Source organism: Bombina bombina, chromosome 11 (assembly GCF_027579735.1).
Source record: "Bombina bombina isolate aBomBom1 chromosome 11, aBomBom1.pri, whole genome shotgun sequence".
Classification (NCBI taxonomy): Eukaryota; Metazoa; Chordata; class Amphibia; order Anura; family Bombinatoridae; genus Bombina; species Bombina bombina.
Genome location: NC_069509.1, coordinates 168,395,458 through 168,415,116, shown reverse-complemented (window position 1 = coordinate 168,415,116; position 19,659 = coordinate 168,395,458).

The window sequence follows — 19,659 nt, the reverse complement described above, 5'->3', positions numbered from 1 at the left end:
GACAGCGCCAGGAAGATACATATTATTATAATTATTTATTCCAAATCAATTCTGATCGATCAGTCCCAGATAAGGACACAGTCTATCAGTTAGAAGTTCCAGCTGAAGTCCAGTGAGAACAGTTAGATCAGAGAGAGACAACTAAGGAATTATAGGAATACACTGTAGACCAGTTGTACATTGAGCCCCTTAGGGGTTACGGTGTCCAAGTGATATATCCACCTTGTGTCTGTTTATAACTGCTTCCTTTGTCTATCTCCCCCTCTGATCATAGGTGGAACATGATCTATGAGCATTGTCCTCATGCTAGCAACTAAGTGTCCTGCCTGTGCGAAATGACGCACCACAGGCTGATTGGAGGACCCTTTGTCAATTGCTTCCCTTATGGCACAACGATGATTGGCCATCCCCTCATGGAAGGATGTTGTCGTTTTACCGACATATACCAGGGAGCAAGGAAAATGTAGAGTTTAGATAACAAATTCGCTATTACATGTCAGACGATGCTTGATCTGATAGCTCCTGGAGCCGGAAGTCATGCTGTTGCAAGTGGTACAGTTGCCACATTTAAAGCAACCCAATTTTTTCCTGTCATATAGCCACATCTTTTGTTGGTAGCATCTCATTGGATCATTAAGTACCAGCATATCCTGAAGGTTGGGTGCTCTCTGATACACCATCTGTGGAGCCTCCATGTTCTGGAAAGGCAGCATCTTTTCAGATTTGATTATGTCCCAATTATTGGTAATTGATGTCTTCAGTGTCTTATGAAGAGGTGTGAAGGTGGTCACAAAGTTGATAGCCTCCTTGGGCATTCTTTTGTCACACTGCTTATATAGCAGCTGTTTCTGATCCATGATCTGTAGTTTATCCATACCAGTTTCGCCCAGCTAAATGTCCCAATTATTGGTAATTGATGTCTTCAGGGTCTTATGAAGAGGTGTGAAGGTGGTCACAAAGTTGATAGCCTCCTTGGGCATTCTTTTGTCACACTGCTTATACAGCAGCTGCTTCTGATCCATGATCTGTAGTTTATCCATACCAGTGTCGACCAGCTTAGTGTCGTATGCCCTTTCCAATAGTTTATTTATCACGGCTTTGCTTGTAAGTGCCTGGTGCTGTCCAAGGTGTTTATGAAAAGGATGATAACGGTTAGCTAGGAGAAGGGAGTTTCTGTCGGTAGGCTAAGTGTATAAAGAGGTGCAAAATGTGTCCCCAACATCACCTGCCACTTTGCTATTGTTAAGATCTAAAAAGTGAATCTCATCCTTGCTATGTTCATTTTTTAATCTAATAGGTGAATCAAGTTTATTCAGCTCTTCAATCCATTTAATAAGAGTCTGTTCAGTGCCACCCCAAACCAAGAATACATCGTCTAAGAATTCAAGACGGATTTCATGATAAATGTTTCGTACCAGAGCATGTACAGATTTGCATATTTGGGTGCCATGTTGGGAGAAAATAATCAAACTCAAACTTGAAGTAATTCTTCTCCAAGCAATAAGATAGCAGCTCCAATTAAAAATCAATAGGGGGACCCACATATGCAGAAGATTTACACGTCATAGTCCAAACCGCTTCAATGCCACTTGCGTGTGGCATAACCATGTATAGTCTATCTACATCCATGGTTACAAAGATGTCATCACTTTTAAGCCATATAGGATTCTTTAACATCCTCAGGAGGGTATAAGAATACAAAATAAAAGAAAATGAAGATTTTACAACTGGTTGGAGATGATAGTCAATGAATTTAGCCACTTTAGAAAAAAGAGAGTTTCTGGCAGACACTATCTGTCTGCCAGGAGGGTTCACCAGAGGTTTGTGAATCTTCGGTAGAAGATATAGAACAGGAACCACTGGATAGTGAACCGTCATGTACCCGAATTCATGGCTATCAATCGTACCAGCCTCAAGGCCCTATTTTAGAACATTATTAAGCTGTTTTTTGAAAATGTGAGTGGGATTACCTCTTAGTTTGGTATAAACCGACCCATCAGAAAGTTGTCTAATGGCTTCCTTTTTGTAATCAGTATAATTGAGGACCAAAATAGACCCCCCTTATCTGCAGGACGAATAGTAATCAAAGTGTTATCCTGTAGACTATATAGAGCTGCCTGTTCACCCTTAGACAAGTTCGGATAAGATCAGGGCCGGTGCTAGGATTTTTGGCCACACAGGCGACAAATAACAAGCAAGGATTCAGGAGGTGCAGAGTTAAATCAGTACTAACATAAAGGACCTGACACATTTCCCAATACAGTGCAGTTTTAGTGTGACATAAATATTATTTTATTTTACCATAGCCAGTAATTTATTACAAATAACCAAGACACATGAAGAAAAATGTCTTTAGTCTAATTGTCACAAGAAGCAGTAATATATATATATAGGATCATACCAGGGTTGACCACCTCACTACACACACACAGACTATTTAACTGATCACATTCACTACAAAAGAACAACATGAAAGTGAACTAAAGACCCCACAACTGATCACATCTCCCCTATTCAAATAAAATAAGCACAAAGTTGAAATTTTGTAAACAAACAGGTGGAACAGGATAAAGTGAATCAGATCCTTTGTGACAACACAGCCAGGGACAGCAGTCTGGCTCTTTAACTCGGTGGCTTCCCCGGTAGTTAACCCCTTAGCCTTAGGTTGATATAACTAACATTTTACAATTTTATGCAAATTATATCAAACTTGACAACGACACCTAAATAGTCAGCCAGATACAGATCTTCATTAGGCTTTAGAATTGCAAAGATATGCAGTCATTCACACAAAAGTAATCTCTAACATTCATGCCATTGATCTGTCAGCATATTCTGCTGTCATCCATAACCTTAGCAAGACATCTAAATGAAATCCCTATGCATTACAAAACAATTATTCTAAAAGTTTGATTTAGAAAAATGCAATAACATTTTTATAATCAATGTATAATTACATGTCAGTAACTTCTATATATTTATCCAGATGTAGTTTGCATTATTGTATGTGAATGCTGTGGAAAATTAAGATAATACATAATATATGAAATCAATTAATGTATTAAGATCAAATATAGATAACAGATGACATTTCTTAATCAAATTGTATTTAGCTTGGTGTTTGAACTTGTAGGCCACATATTTAAATGATGTGCTTTTTGGGACTTGGAATGGAACAGAAGCACACAACGATATTAGAGGAAAATTCAGTCATTAAATTCATGATATTTCCTTGCAGTTTGCTAAGTCCAGCTTGCTCTGTCTTCTGTGCGTATCTTGGTCTGGATGTGTCATCTCAACCTGTGCTTTTGACTTTTCCTTACATAAGGGACCCTGTTTGGGCCTGACTTGAAGGATATTATTGTAAGGGACTCTCTTCTTCCCTCCTTCAAGGCAAAAATCCAAATAGAGAGGGCGACAAGGTAATTTTCACTCCTTTCAAATTTTAAGGGAGTCCCTTCCTCCTCCTCTTCTACTAATCAGGAAAGGAGTTATTCTCACATAAACCATCCAAGACACCGACTGCTACTCCCAAATCAGCATGAAGGGTCGCCCCTCGTTCCGGGACCGGATATGGTGGGGGGTCCTTGGACATTGGACATTGTGTGGGATCAGTTGGAGTTCAGAAATTCTTCCCCAAGAGGAAGTTTTCTTCTTTCTCGATTATCTGCAGACCAAATAAGAGAGAGGCGTTCTTATGTTGTGTAGGGGACCTCTTCTCCATGTGAGTAATGTGTCCCGTTCCATTACAGGAACGGGAACAGGTTTTTTTTATTCAAACCTATTTGTAGTTCCCAAACAAGAGGGAACGGTCCGACCTATTTCAATTTATGACTACCGTGGATTTCAAGGATGCATATCTTCATGTTCCTATCCACAGAGATCATCTCAGGTTCCTGAGGTTTGCCTTTCGGGACAACCGTTTTCAGTTAGTGGCTCTTCCTTTCGGTCTGGACACAGTTCCCAGGATTTTCACAAGGGCATTGCAGTGGCGCTTTTTCTGGGCAATATTCTGTTCCAGGCGTTGTCTTCTCAGTTAGCAAAACCTCATACCGCCATTGTTCTGTCCTTCCAGAGGACTTACAGATGGAAGGTGAATATAGTAAAGAGTTTTCTAGTTCCGCAGACAAGGGTTCCTTTATTGGGAACTCTAATCGACTATCTATCCCTGAAATTCTTTTTGCGGAGGTCAGAAAGTTAAAGATTCTGTATACATGTCGAGCCCTTCATAACAATCCTCGGCCGTCAGTGGTTCTGTGCAGGGAGGTTATTGGATTGATGGTGGCAGCATGATTCCGTTTGTTGGTTTTCATCTCTGACCTCTGCATCTGAACATGCTCAGGCAGTGGAATGGAGATTATATAATTTTGTCTCCTCAAATAAATCTGGATGAGGGACTCTCTTCTATAGTGGTTGTCGCTGAGTCATCTGTCCCAAGAGACTTACTTCTGCAGACCCTCATGGGTGTTAGTGACAACGGACGCCAGCCTGATGGGATGGGATCAGTCTGGCACTCACTGAGGGCTCAGGGTGTATGGACTCGATCAGAGTTTCTACTTCCCATCAATATACTAGAGTTGGGAGCAATATTCAATGCGCTTCAGACTTGGCCTCAGTTGGCTTCGGCCGCATTCATCAGATTCCAGTTGAACAACATTGCGACTGTAGCTTACCTCAATCATCAGAGAGGAACAAGGAGTTCATTAGCGATGACAGAAGTAGCCAGGATACTTCAGTGGGCGGTGGCTCACTCTTGTTCTCTGTCAGCAATCCACATCCCAGGAGTGGTAAACTGCGATGCAGCTTTTCTGGGCAGATAGACTTTTCATCCAGGGGCATGGGCCTCTGTTGTAGCTTAGGGCTTAGCATGCCAGCTTTAGACTTGCAAGGTTGCAAGTTCAAATCCATGCTTGGATGCTCTTGCTTACCTCCGTCCGGAGGTATTTGCTAACCTGATTTTCAGATGGGGCAGGCCGGTGTTGGATCTTATGGCTTCTCGTCAGGTTTCCAAGCTTCCGAGTTACGGATCCAGGGATCCCCGGGCCAATCTGATAGTTGCCTTGGTCGTTCATCCTAGCTTATGTGTTTCCTCCATTTGCTCTTCTTCCCTGGGTGATTGCTTGGGTCACACAGGAAGGGCCTTGAGTGTTCCTCTTCGCTCCTGCATGGCCTCGCAGGACTTGCTATGCCGATCTGGTGGACGTCTCATTTCAACCACCATGGAAGCTTCCATTGAGGAAAGTCCTTTTCATTCAGGGATCTTTCCTGCATCCAAATCTAATTTCTCTGCAGCTTTCTGCTTGGAGATTGAACGCTTGATTTTATCTAAGCGAAAGTTTTCTGTGTCGGTCATTGTTACCTTGATTCAGGTACGTAAATATCTTTCTTGGTGCGAATCCGAGGGCTACTCATGGAGTAGGGTTAGGATTCCCAGGATTTTGTCTTTTCTCCAAGATGGATTGGAGAAAGGGTTATTAGCAAGTTTCTTAAAGGGACAGATTTCTGCTTGTCTACTTGGCTACTCAAATGTCTGGCAGCTGTTCCAGATGTTCAATCTTTTTGTCAGGCTCTGACTAGAATCAGGCCTGTGTTTAGACCAATTACTCCTCCTTGGAGTTTGAATTTTGTTCATGTTGTTCAAGGGGTTCCGTTTGAACCTATGCATTTCATAGATATTAAATTGTTATCTTGGAAAGATTTATTTTTGGTTGCTATTACTTCTGCTCGCAGAGTTTCTGAGCTTTCAGCTTTACAATGTGATTCTCCTTATCTTATTTTCCATGTAGATAAGGTAGTGTTGCGTACCAAACCCGGTTTGTTTCAAGTAAAAATATTAATCAGGATATTGTTGTTTTCTTCCTTGTGTCCTAATCCTCCTCCCAAGTAGGAGCGACTGTTACATATTTTGGACGTGGTCCGTGCCTTCATATCATAAAAGAAACAAATTTATCAGGTAAGCATAAATTTCCTTTTTTTCTTTGGAACTTTTACCCTCGTTTGGAACTTGTACCCTCGTCTCCTGACATGTGAACGCCTTTGTTTCTTATCGGTAAAGGGGGCTTGTGTGTGTATATGTATATATGTATGTATGTATATATATATATATATATATATATATATATGTATATCTGTATATAGCTATATCTATCTATTCTGTGTATATCTAGCTATCTAGTATCTATCTATATCTATCTATATTTATATATATATATATATATATATATATAGCCGGGTGGTGCACCCCGCTAAAAAGGTCCAGGGGTGAACACTGATTGATATATAAAGATTTTACAAAAAAGTAATCCTAAAGAAATATATATTTAAAAATGAAAAAGAACATTTTCTGAAGAATATTGGAATGTGACATATTAATAACTCACTTTGGGTTTAGTGCAGTTGGTCTAACGCAGTGTCAGTATAGCCCACGAGCGATAAGTGTTAAAAGTTTACTTTTGAGCACTGTTACTGCGCAAGTGAAAAATCCCAAGAGCGCGCCACTTGTAATCTAGCCCTTAACATTTCATATTTTTTTATTTTCTTGTGTACATTATCATACATCTTTGTGACATTATTACAACATAAAATGTTACGAAAAACACAAAATGAGTGGTGTAGGAGCTACCAATTAAGGTCTTAGCTATAAATCCCTATAGGAGCTTTGTAATCTCCAAAACAGGGATCAAAAAAAGACTAGAAAAAACAATTTACAAGGTGACATTTCTGTCTATGAATCCTATGTTTTCTATCCGCAAATGACATTCAAATATTCATTCTTTGAACAATGAAGTGGAAGGAACATGGAAAAAGATTAATTCAAATAAAAAAAATGTTATGCTGCCTAATTATTTTCAAATCTACAGAACACAATACAACCGCAATGGAACAGCAAACACATTTTATGTCGTAGAAAAAACAAGGGGATTGGGACAAGCGCTCTAAAAATAGAGCAGACCAGTGGAAAATACGAAAACAATCCTAAAAGTATATAACAATTAGTGGATAAAATTAAGGGGAAAAAAAGGATTTGCCCAAGATAGGTATAAAACATTTAATGAACTGATCGCTAGTACAATGAACAAAAAGCGCTAGTATATTACTGATTCCGGCATATAAAAAAGACTCTAAATAAGTCTTAGGATATGAATCTAATAAAATATATAAAACATTTAATGATTATAAAATAAACACTAGATTATATATAATTGCTCACTAGCTGAGTATTAAAAAAGAAAATGTTAGCGTAATGATGACAGTGCGTGCATGCAAATAAACCAATAAAATAAAGTCTGTTTAGCTCCAAATATAGAGCAAGGATCGTGTGGTATAGCTTGTGTTACAAAAATCAATAAGTTACGTTATCTTCTACTGTGCACAGACTCCGATGGTGATGGATCCAGAGGGAAAGGAAGAGACGCTCACTGTCCGTAAAAGGAGCATCTTACTGCGGAGTGTTCCGTTAGTAATGACGTCAGGTCAATTACGTGATCTACTGGTTTCCGAATGATACTATGTATCCGCCGTTAAAACAAAGTGTCTCTGGGATAGAGGTAAATGCAGAAGTTCTTGCAGCTCGGAAGCAAGTGGTATTGAAACAACAACACAAGTATTACTTGTTATAGCCAATCTGTTCAGAAAGAAGCGATCAGGAATTATTCATATGTTTTGTTCATAGAGATTTAAAACAAACGATGAACCTGAATCGTCTAACACAGAATGGATAAATAACTATACCCATGTAAACAGGAATTATTCATATGTCTAAGCTCTGGGGATGGTTGAGTGAGAGAGATGAACCTGTATAATGTGTAAGTGAGTAGGGCCCACAATAAAATAACCAAAGCAAATTCTATGCGTTTCGGCAGACCAAATTGCCTTTATCAAGATGCTTACTACAAGTGACCTAAGTCTTTTTATAACCTAAAGAGAAAAGATAAATGATTGGAGAATAATATTAGCCAATGAGGCGCTATGGGCGTATATCATTCCTCACTATTAACTGTTTAGTATGTTTTATTTGTCAATATTTTTAAAAGTATATTAGATTGCCAGAAATAATATATGTTGTAAAAATCCAATTAGCATGACACAGAATATGAAACATAAAATATACAAAATATATAAGGTTTCTAAATTTCAAAAACCTATATGTGGAATACAATCGTGAAACCATCACCATTGGAGTCTGTGCACAGCAGAAGATAACGTAACTTATTGATTTTTGTAACACAAGCTATACCACACAATCCTTGCTCTATATTTGGAGCTAAACGGACTTTATTTTATTGTTATATTTGCATGCACGCACTGTCATCATTGCGCTAACATTTTCTTTTTTAATACTCAGCTAGTGAGCAATTATATATTATCTAGTGTTTATTTTATAATTATTGAATGTTTTATATGTTTTATTAGATTCATATCCTAAGACTTATTTAGAGTCTTTTTTTATATGCCAGCATCAGTAATATACTAGCGTTTTTTGTTCATTGTACTAGCGATCAGTTCATTAAATGTTTTATACCTATCTTGGGCAATTGCTTTTTTTTCCCCTTAATTTTATCGACTAATTGTTATATACTTTTAGGATTGTTTTCGTATTTTCCACTGGTCTGCTCTATTTTTAGAGCGCTTGTCCCAATCCCCTTGTTTTTTCTACAACATAAAATGTGTTTGCTGTTCCATTGCGGTTGTATTGTGTTCTGTGGATTTGAAAATAATTAGGCAGCATAACATTTTTTTATTTGAATTAATCTTTTTCCATGTTCCTTCCACTTCATTGTTCAAAGAATGAATATTTGAATGTCATTTGCGGATAGAAAACATAGGATTCATAGACAGAAATGTCACCTTGTAAATTGGAATACTTTGTAGATGGAATACAAAAAATAAATGAGATTATTCTTCAGTCCGTACCATAAAACATAAAATACTATGCACAATGTATACATAATGCACCTTGCTTGGTGTTATGATCGTTGTTTTTAAACTGCCTTCAATCCCAATAAACACATTTTAGAAATTCTATTAATTAAAAACATTAACATATGAAAATTAGCGATCATCTGTTCATATAAAAGGACATTTATGCATGCAAGGTGATTACTATTGACTCAGTGATCACCTGGCTATTAAAACTTTTATCGAGGCTTTATTTTAATCAGGGTCTTCTGGGCTTTAAAAGAATGGGGTCATGGGGATCTCTAAGCCTAAAAAATGTTTACTTCATACCCCTAAGACACACACAATGTTTGAAATAGCAACCATTTGCCTTTAAACCGGTGGCTTTCTGTGGCTTAATGGAGCTTAGATTGAAGGGTTTGAATAAATAAACTTCCCCCACCCATGCAGTTCCCATAAGCTCTGTTGTCCTTCCTGCAAATTCTAGATTTCCTGGGCTTGGGGATATCACCACACGTATGCGTGGTAATGTCACTGTCATCCTCAGATTCCCTTGGTTCTACCAGACCACTAGACCTCTAAAGATGTGGTGTAAATGCGGGGGTGGGGGGGAGCAATGAACTCTGAAAGTATCACCCCGCATGTGGTTGTCATCCGCGCTGATTACATGTGTTATAATTGCTTTTTTCTGTGGTGCTTTACTCTTTTTTTGGCAATTATTTGTCTCTACACCTCTACTCCAGTTATATACACTAACACTATCATATACACACATATTATATATATATATATATATATATATATATATATATATATATATACAGGGAGTGTAGAATTATTAGGCAAGTTGTATTTTTGAGGATTAATTTTATTATTGAACAACAACCATGTTCTCAATGAACCCAAAAAACTCATTAATATCAAAGCTGAATAGTTTTGGAAGTAGTTTTTAGTTTGTTTTTAGATATAGCTATTTTAGGGGGATATCTGTGTGTGCAGGTGACTATTACTGTGCATAATTATTAGGCAACTTAACAAAAAACAAATATATAACCATTTCAATTATTTATTTTTACCAGTGAAACCAATATAACATCTCAACATTCACAAATATACATTTCTGACATTCAAAAACAAAACAAAAACAAATCAGTGACCAATATAGCCACCTTTCTTTGCAAGGACACTCAAAAGCCTGCCATTCATGGATTCTGTCAGTGTTTTGATCTGTTCACCATCAACATTGCGTGCAGCAGCAACCACAGCCTCCCAGACACTGTTCAGAGAGGTGTACTGTTTTCCCTCCTTGTAAATCTCACATTTGATGATGGACCACAGGTTCTCAATGGGGTTCAGATCAGGTGAACAAGGAGGCCATGTCATTAGATTTTCTTCTTTTATACCCTTTCTTGCCAGCCATGCTGTGGAGTACTTGGACGCGTGTGATGGAGCATTGTCCTGCATGAAAATCATGTTTTTCTTGAAGGATGCAGACTTCTTCCTGTACCATTGCTTGAAGAAGGTGTCTTCCAGAAACTGGCAGTAGGACTGGGAGTTGAGCTTGACTCCATCCTCAACCCGAAAAGGCCCCACAAGCTCATCTTTGATGATACCAGCCCAAACCAGTACTCCACCTCCACCTTGCTGGCGTCTGAGTCGGACTGGAGCTCTCTGCCCTTTACCAATCCAGCCACGGGCCCATCCATCTGGCCCATCAAGACTCACTCTCATTTCATCAGTCCATAAAACCTTAGAAAAATCAGTTTTGAGATATTTCTTGGCCCAGTCTTGACGTTTCAGCTTGTGTGTCTTGTTCAGTGGTGGTCGTCTTTCAGCCTTTCTTACCTTGGCCATGTCTCTGAGTATTGCACACCTTGTGCTTTTGGGCACTCCAGTGATGTTGCAGCTCTGAAATATGGCCAAACTGGTGGCAAGTGGCATCTTGGCAGCTGCACGCTTGACTTTTCTCAGTTCATGGGCAGTTATTTTGCGCCTTGGTTTTTCCACACGCTTCTTGCGACCCTGTTGACTATTTTGAATGAAACGCTTGATTGTTCGATGATCACGCTTCAGAAGCTTTGCAATTTTAAGAGTGCTGCATCCCTCTGCAAGATATCTCACTATTTTTGACTTTTCTGAGCCTGTCAAGTCCTTCTTTTGACCCATTTTGCCAAAGGAAAGGAAGTTGCCTAATAATTATGCACACCTGATATAGGGTGTTGATGTCATTAGACCACACCCCTTCTCATTACAGAGATGCACATCACCTAATATGCTTAATTGGTAGTAGGCTTTCGAGCCTATACAGCTTGGAGTAAGACAACATGCATAAAGAGGATGATGTGGTCAAAATACTCATTTGCCTAATAATTCTGCACTCCCTGTATATATATACTGAAATTAACCTCCCCTTTCTAAGAGTGAATTGTAGTATTGTATTATTAAATTCCTTGGTGGTGGAAGATTTTAATTTAAGAATTCTGCTTTTTACATTTGTTTGGGAACTTAAATTTGCCATTAAATTTCCTTTAAAAAATAAAGTATATATGTATCTGTCTGTGAGTGCATGATGCTGTAGTTTAGGCTAATTGGCCTTGGCCAAAATATTCCCATATCATGGTGGTATTTACATAAATTACATTCTATGCCTCATATTACTTAGACATCCTCTTCATGTTTGTACCCCTCCTGTGCCTAGTGATGTTACCTCTAGCATTCAAGTCTATGTCAGAATCACTAGTACAACCTCAGTCTAGTTGCATTGAGATTCAATATTTCTAGCATATACCCCCGACTAGATTACAAGATTCTCATCAGGAAGTGCTTAGTAAACCAAATAAAATGTGCTTAATTATTTACCTAAGTTGTGGATAAAGGTTTGCTTTTCCCAGTAATATTTTGCCTGGACCATTTGTTTGAGTTACATTCAGCGCAGCTTTCAATCCAAAGCAGAAATAAAAACTGCCCATATGATGTGATCAACTATGTCATATCAAATAAAGGTGTCAGTTATATAGCATGTAACCTTTTATACACACTAGCACACCCTCAACCACCCACCTCCCGTATCCCCCCACCCACACTGCTTCCTAACCCTCCCATCTTACTTTGTGCCACCATCTTAAGTACTGGCAGCCAGTACCTAGTTTGGAGTTTTTTTCATTTCTTTGTATTAATAATAATAATTTTTTTATTTTTCTGTGTTGTAGAAGTCACCCTTCACCCTCTCCCCAACCGATTGTCACGGAGAGCCCAAGTCCCTATATGTGTTATAGGTATTGTTAATATAAAATGCATTTGTTTTACATTATATTATTTTGAATTTAAAACACATATAGTTTTCATTAACATATAAATTACTTTATTCAGGATGTAGAAGACAATCAATAGTATTTTTTATTTTTTTTTAAATTCTTTTTATTAGTCAGGAACAAATACAACAGGTACAATCAAAAACAATCAGATGCAGGTTATTGGAAGATACAAGATACAATATAAACAAGTACATCAAAATGATACAGGTTCCGGAGCAAGACATGATGAAGTGCGCTAACAAAGTTTTATTCTATGATGAATAGTGAGTCGTACATCCGAGAGTGAATCAGATAGACTTAGTGCATCTGAATAGGAGTCTTTTGTAATCACAGGTTAAGGTCCGTCATATCTGCCCTGATTTTGCAAAATTTTTTCTTTTTTAAAACATCTAAACAGTGCATAACAATATGTAACATATAACAACATGCTAACGGATTACTCCGAAATTACTCTTCTTGGGTGGAGGGGCATGGGGGGAGGGATGAGGGCGGAGGATGGAGAGAGAGAGGAGAAAAGAAAAAGAAAAAAAAAAAAAAAAAAAAAAAAAAAATTAGAAAAGCATAATTTCCGTTGGGAGGGTCGCGCCGTTGGCACGCTCATTAGGGGAGTCAGGTTGCACCAATGATGCATCACCACCCTCATCAACATTGAGAGAGGGCAATATTTCGGAGTGTAAGAATGGTTTTAGGATTTGGTCTTTTAAATCCCTGTGTAGGGTATTTATAAACGGGCACCATTTTTTCCAAAACGGCCTTAGTCTACGCATCGTATCCAAGCGTGCATCATATTGTTCTGTGTATAGCTGTCTGATTAGAAAACGTTTAAACTGACCTATAGTTGGGGGGAGTTTGGAGGTCCATCTAGACAAGATGCACTTCCTTGCCAGCAACATGCATAATGTTAGTATCTGATGTAGTTGTTTATGTGCGTCGCCCCACTTAAAGAGGTAAATCTCTGCTGTTTTTATCTCTATTTCTATATGAAACGTGGTTTTAACCCAGTATTGCATGTGACCCCAAAAGCGTCTGATAATCGGGCAGGCAAACCAGTAATGTAGGAAAGAAGGGGATTCACTGCTGCATTTAATGCATTGGTTAGGGTACCGATCACTCCATTTAGATAGTCTATGAGGTGTGATATAATCCCTGTGGATTAGTCTGACCTGCGCTTCTCTGAGAGGAATCGCAAGTGTAGCCCGTCTTGCAAGGTCTAGGCTGTCCGTTAAGTCTTGTACTGTCACTGCAGTTGAAAAGTCCGCGACCAGTCTCGCCAACATATTGGTTTGGATTGGGGTCTCTGTTTGTCTTACCAGGCGGGTGTAGAAGTGCGAGAGAGAAAATCTCCCCACCTGAAATAATGTCTGCGCTATAGCGAAGGGCGATGGGTCCCAGAAACCAGTGTTGGTTGTCTGTAGGGACGATGCATAGTGTCGCAGTTGGACAATCAATAGTATTTAATAAAAAGATGATTGACTACAAAGATTTTTAAATAGCGGCGTCTTCAAAGTCTAGGCTGCAGTGTAGATTTATAGAAACTGTTATTGTCTTTAATTCTTATCATTGGTTTGCAAAACAAGCAAACAAAAAGTATGGATTTGTACAATGATGCTCTCTGTTAGGATTAAAGTAGTAGGAATACCTCCTAAAGCTTACTAAATTCACATTTCAGATATGAAAAATAGCAGAATTCCCTCTTCATTTGCATTTTGTTTTTTGTCAACAGATTCAGGAGCAGAGACAAATTTCGTGTAGCCCCTACGGCGCAGCAGGCCACTCTTATGTTTGAAAACCAAATTAGTCTTTTATAATTTCTTTATATTTTAATAGTTTTCCTGTTGTTGAATCTGTAATAAAAATGGCTGAGGAACGCTGATAAGCATACACATAGACTCTGTCCGCAAACAGGCCAGAATTTATATCTCTTCATGAACACGGTTGCATTGCTTGAAATTTCACCACCCTTGAGTAATCCACAAGCGATAAAGCCATGTTTGCAACCAACGAAGATAAATTCGGACACCTCTGCTTTAGCCACCTTATCTAACTTAGATAGTGTAAAAAAATATATATTAAACTAGACACATTTTTTTATGAGGGGAAGTAAAGGTGAATTCTTAGAAATAAATTTTATTGGAAAATATTTGATACTAAAATTTTAAGTGCCCTACTCACCAGGAAATGTGCTAGCAAAACCTGTAGGAATTGGAGAACTACAATCAACAATATCTAAGCCTCTTTTTTAATCATTTAATATATAAAACAACAAAATCCAGTAAACTAGAAATATTAAGAATTAATTATAAAATAAAAAAGTTAAAATAATGGGCATGCAATTTTAAGCAACTTTCTAATTTACTCCTATTATCAATTTTTCTTCATTCTCTTGCTATCTTTATTTGAAAAAGAAGGCATCTAAGCTTTTTTTTGGCTCAGCCCTCTGGACAACACTTTTTTATTGGTGGATGAATTTATCCACCAATCAGCAAGAACAACCCAGGTTGTTCACCAAAAATGGGCCGGCACCTAAACTTACATTCTTGCATTTAAAAAAAAAGATACCAAGAGAATGAAGAAAATTTGATAATAGGAGTAAATTAGAAAGCTGCTTAAAATGTCATGCTCTATCTGAATCACAAAAGAAAAAAATTGGGTTCAGTGTCCCTTTAACAATTAAGGCCAAGACATAAATGATTACCCGTTTTATATACTTGCTCATTCTGAGAAATCATTAAAGGGACACTGAACCCAAATTTTTTCTTTTGTAATTCAGATAGAGCATGCAATTTTAAGCAGTTTTCTAATTTACTCCTATTATCAATTTTTCTTCATTCTCTTGCTATCATTATTTGAAAAAGAAGGCATCTAAGCTTTTTTTTTGGTTTCAGTACTCTGGACAGCACTTTTTTATTGGTGGATAAATTTATCCACCAATCAGCAAGGACAACCCAGGTTGTTCACCAAAAATGGGCCGGCATCTAAACTTACATTCTTGCATTTCAAATAAAGATACCAAGAGAATGAAGAAAATTTTATAATAGGAGTAAATTAGAAAGTTGCTTAAAATGTCATGCTCAATCGTAATCACGAAAGAAATTTTTTGGGTACAGTGTCCCTTTAAATCATTCAACTGGGATTAAAGTCAGACCAAAAACGATTTACACAACTGATGTTACATGTAACAAATAAACGGTCTATTTGTTTTTTTTTTTTTTTAAATTAAAGGATCTGTTTTTTTCACTGGGTTTTCAAATTCAAGACCATTCCAATTCATAAGAAAACTTTTCTAATATTCTTTCTTCACTTTGGAGCACAAGACAAACATCAGATACTTTGCATTGAGAACCCTAACCAACATTATTCCAATCCGTCAGAGAGCTCTTTTCACACTTGTTTCTAAATTATTTTTAAATATATCTAATACAACAGCCTTGACCACCCACTTGAAACTGCATGCACTGCATCTTGGCTTTAAGCCTAGCTTTTTTCAGTGTAGACATTTTCAGTTTACATTTCAATAAACACCTTAATTTCCTGGTTTAACCCCATCACATTATTAGGATGTTCCATGCCGTCCTTACGGCGCTGGGCTTTATTGCCTTTAGGACGGCATGGAACGTCCTAGCCATTGGCTGTACTGAAGCAATAGGCGCTTCCTGAATGGGATCATGGCCTGGAGGGCATGCCTAGTGTCATAGGCACTCCCCCCTGACCTGATCTCTTCATTGTTCCAATGTAGACAAATTAGGCCCACATGAAAGGGTTAATCATAAAGAAAAATGTTGCTCAAATCATACTTTAGAATTATGAAACATGCACAACTAATATACGATCATCAGAATGTGCATTTACCATTTATGATTGCAGTTAAATGTTTACATTTTGCAAAATGTTACTTATCAAATTAGGCAAAATTATTTCAAATTGTTATTTACACGCATCATGAATTGGTATTATTTGTACATTTTAAAAAACTCATTAGGTAGTCATTGTCAATATTGACTCAATTAGCCTCTCTTTTTTTAGTTTGTTCATGTATCTTTAGCTTTTGTTTAATTATTTAATTCCCCATGAAAACTCCCTGAAAAAACCCTGTTTCTTATATTTTTGTTTTACAGATGTCCATGTTTTAAACATATTTTAAACTGTCTTTTTCAAGCAAAATTTGCATTGTTTTTCAGTCCGAGGGATCACCTAGGGATGGGCGAATGTGGTGAAAGTGCAATTCGCTTGATAGAACAAATAGTCCTGGAGACATTCGTTTTTGACAATCGAATGTTGATAAGAATGAAAATGTATTAAAATTTGGTATTTAAATGTTATTTCTGGTTTTCAAATGTTACTTAAGTTTTCAAATATTCATAATTAGATAGAATATCCACATTTGAAATTTCGAATGTAAGATTTGATTTAGCAAATACTTATTAGAAGTTCAGTAGTTCATGTGGTAGGGAAATTAGTAAATTGATACATAAAATATACAAATATATCAATTCAAATTTTTCTGTTTTGAATATCGCATAATTTTAATATTACATTTAAGGAGAGCAATATATTGATTCCAATTTTTCTAATATGCAATATTCAAATTTGAAAATATTGAATTTAATATTACATTTAAGATAGCATTAGAAATACTTTTTACATTAAATGAATGTTAAAATTTTGTACAATTCGAAATTTGAAACAAAGGAACAATTGTGTTAAACTTTGTTTCATTTTTCGAATGTTGCAAAACATTCGCCCATCCCTAAACACACCCACATGTAAAGCTTCCTGAGTGTTGTATTCTCATTACTGTGGCCAATTAGGGACTACTATCACTGAGCGTTTACACATATCCACCAATCACTGCAGCATGCAGGAATGCTAGGCTTCTCCATTGCAAAGAATGTGCTCACGCTTGTCTAGTGGCCGTTTCCATAAAAATCCATTAAAATAAATAAGGAAAGTGCATCTCAAAATTGTTTCACTACTCATAGTCAGACGTTGTATGGAGAATTCATTTTTGAGTTTAAAGGGACATACATTTTTTTTTTTTAAAAGTTACATATTTCTCATTGTATTTTTGGTTGAGGAGCATACGAAGGCAGCGTGCACATGTCTGGAGCATTATGTCAACAATTTGCAAGATTGCTTTTAACAATGTTATGCACTTTTGAGCACTAGATGACAGAAGTGTGTGCACAATGTATTACATTGTTTAAAGCATTTAAGAGAGATATTTGCTACCACGTAGTGGTCCAAACATGTGCTCATTACCTACCTAGGTATGCTCATTACCAAGAGAACCTCATCTGCCTGCAAATGGAACCGGAGTACGATCGGTGCTCCAGTTACACATGAAGGCAGATGCCTGATCATTATAGATGGTGTCACCGTGTGAAACGATCATCTGCTGGTGTCGGTGGGATGTGGGGGAGAGAAAGTGGGAGGCGGGTGGTCTGTCCAGCAGCGGAGGGTGGAGGGAGGAGCAAGGAGAAGCAAGTGGGATGGGCCCTACACTGCAGAAAAGAAAATGCACAAGCAGTATGTAAATAATTTCAGTGAGAAACCCAAGGTTTGTGAAAAAGTTAACAATTTATTTGATATCACCGCATTAGGTGGTGAAATGGTGACATGAAATATACCAAAATAGGCCTAGATCAATACTTTGTGTTGTCTACTTAAAAAAAATATAGTTTTGACAGGTAAATAAAAAAAATAAAAAAATCAAGGCTCTATTTCTGAAATTCCCGGTAGTTAAGGGGTTAAATATAATGTTTGTGCACAACAAATTCTAATGGTTTGGAATAGGGACCATATTTTGGTTTATATTGTGTTTTTTCTTTCTTCAACTGGAATATCACTTTGTCAGGAGTATTAGTTCTCAGACAAATTTACCTAGATTATGAGTTATGCGCGCTATAGGGAAATTAACAAATGCAACAAAAGTTGCGTTATTTAACCCTCTATAGCGCAGCCATTACAAGTTTTGAAACAGCCGGCTTGTGCGTGCGATATGGTGGTTTAAAGCTCCATACCGCGCACAATTCAAGCGCTTTTTATTTTTTGTGGTGGCGATGTCGGGAGCGGCAGATTAGGGGGTTAATAAGTTTAATATTTTATTTGCGATATGGGAGGGCCTCGGTTTAGGGGTTAATAGGTAGTTTATGGGTGTTGGTGTACTTTGTAGCAGTTTAGTTATGAGTTTTATGTTAGTTTTGTAGCGTAAAACTCATAACTACTGCTTTTAGATTGCGGAACGGATCTTGTCGGTATAGGCTGCAACGCTAGCTCTTTAGCCTCACCGGAAAACTCATAATTGCAGCTCTATGGAAGTCCCATGAAAAAACTTAATTTTTTCGTGTGCGGGACTGACGTTGCGGTACAGGCTAAAAGGCTTGCTGTACAGCTATACCGACAAGACTTGTAATGGCTGTTGTGCTGTTTTAACGCTGAAATTACAATTTTTTTCAGCGTTAAAACCCGAACGCATAACTCGTAATCTATCTGAATGTTAGATACTAACTGAGCTACTGCTGATTTCAACAATACTTCATTAAATCCACAATCCACAGTGAACACCAATTATTTAACGATTACAGTGAAATAGTAGCCATGGTAACCAATATTCTTCTTATCTGTAATTATGTGTGTTGGGAAATGCAATATTTACCTAAAAAGAATGTGCTTATCTTGTGCTGGATAAAGTACTGGAATAAATAGAGATGAACTTTTTTTAAAGACCAGTGAATACAGTAGATTTGCATAAACAACAAATGCATGATAAAGAGACATTGCAACCACACATAGGGGTCGATTTATTAAACTGCGGATGCTGTTTCAGAGCCCCATCATTTCTGCCAGAAACGGAAGTTAAGAAGCAGCGGTGTTAAGACCGCTGCTCCTTAACTTGGTGACTGACTGAAATCATCCTGATCCGATCGGGATGATTGTCGGCCCCTGCTAGCAGCCAATTGGACGCCGGCGAGAAGGGGGCGGCATTGCACAAGGATTTTACTAGAAATGCTTGTGCAATGTTAAATGCCAAAAGTGTATGCTGTTGGCATTTAGCGAGATCGAGCAGACATGAATGACTACAGCGAATCATGTCTGCTCGACCATTAATAAATTTACTTCTTAGTCTGATCTTCAAATGAGTAGTAGATTTTTATTCTGACAAATTTCAGTTATGTATTTTTTCCACTCCTCCTGTATCATGTGACAGCCATCAGCCAATCACAAATGCATATATGTAAATTCTGTAAATTCTTGTACATGCTCAGTAGTAGCTGGTGACTAAAAAAGTGTAAATATAAAAAATACTGTGCGCTTTTTGTTAAAGGGACAGTCTAGTCCAAAATAAACTTTCATGATTCAGATTGAGAATGTAATTTTAAACAATTTTCCAATTTACTTTTATCACTAATTTTGCTTTGTTCTCTTGGTATTCTTAGTTGAAAGCTAA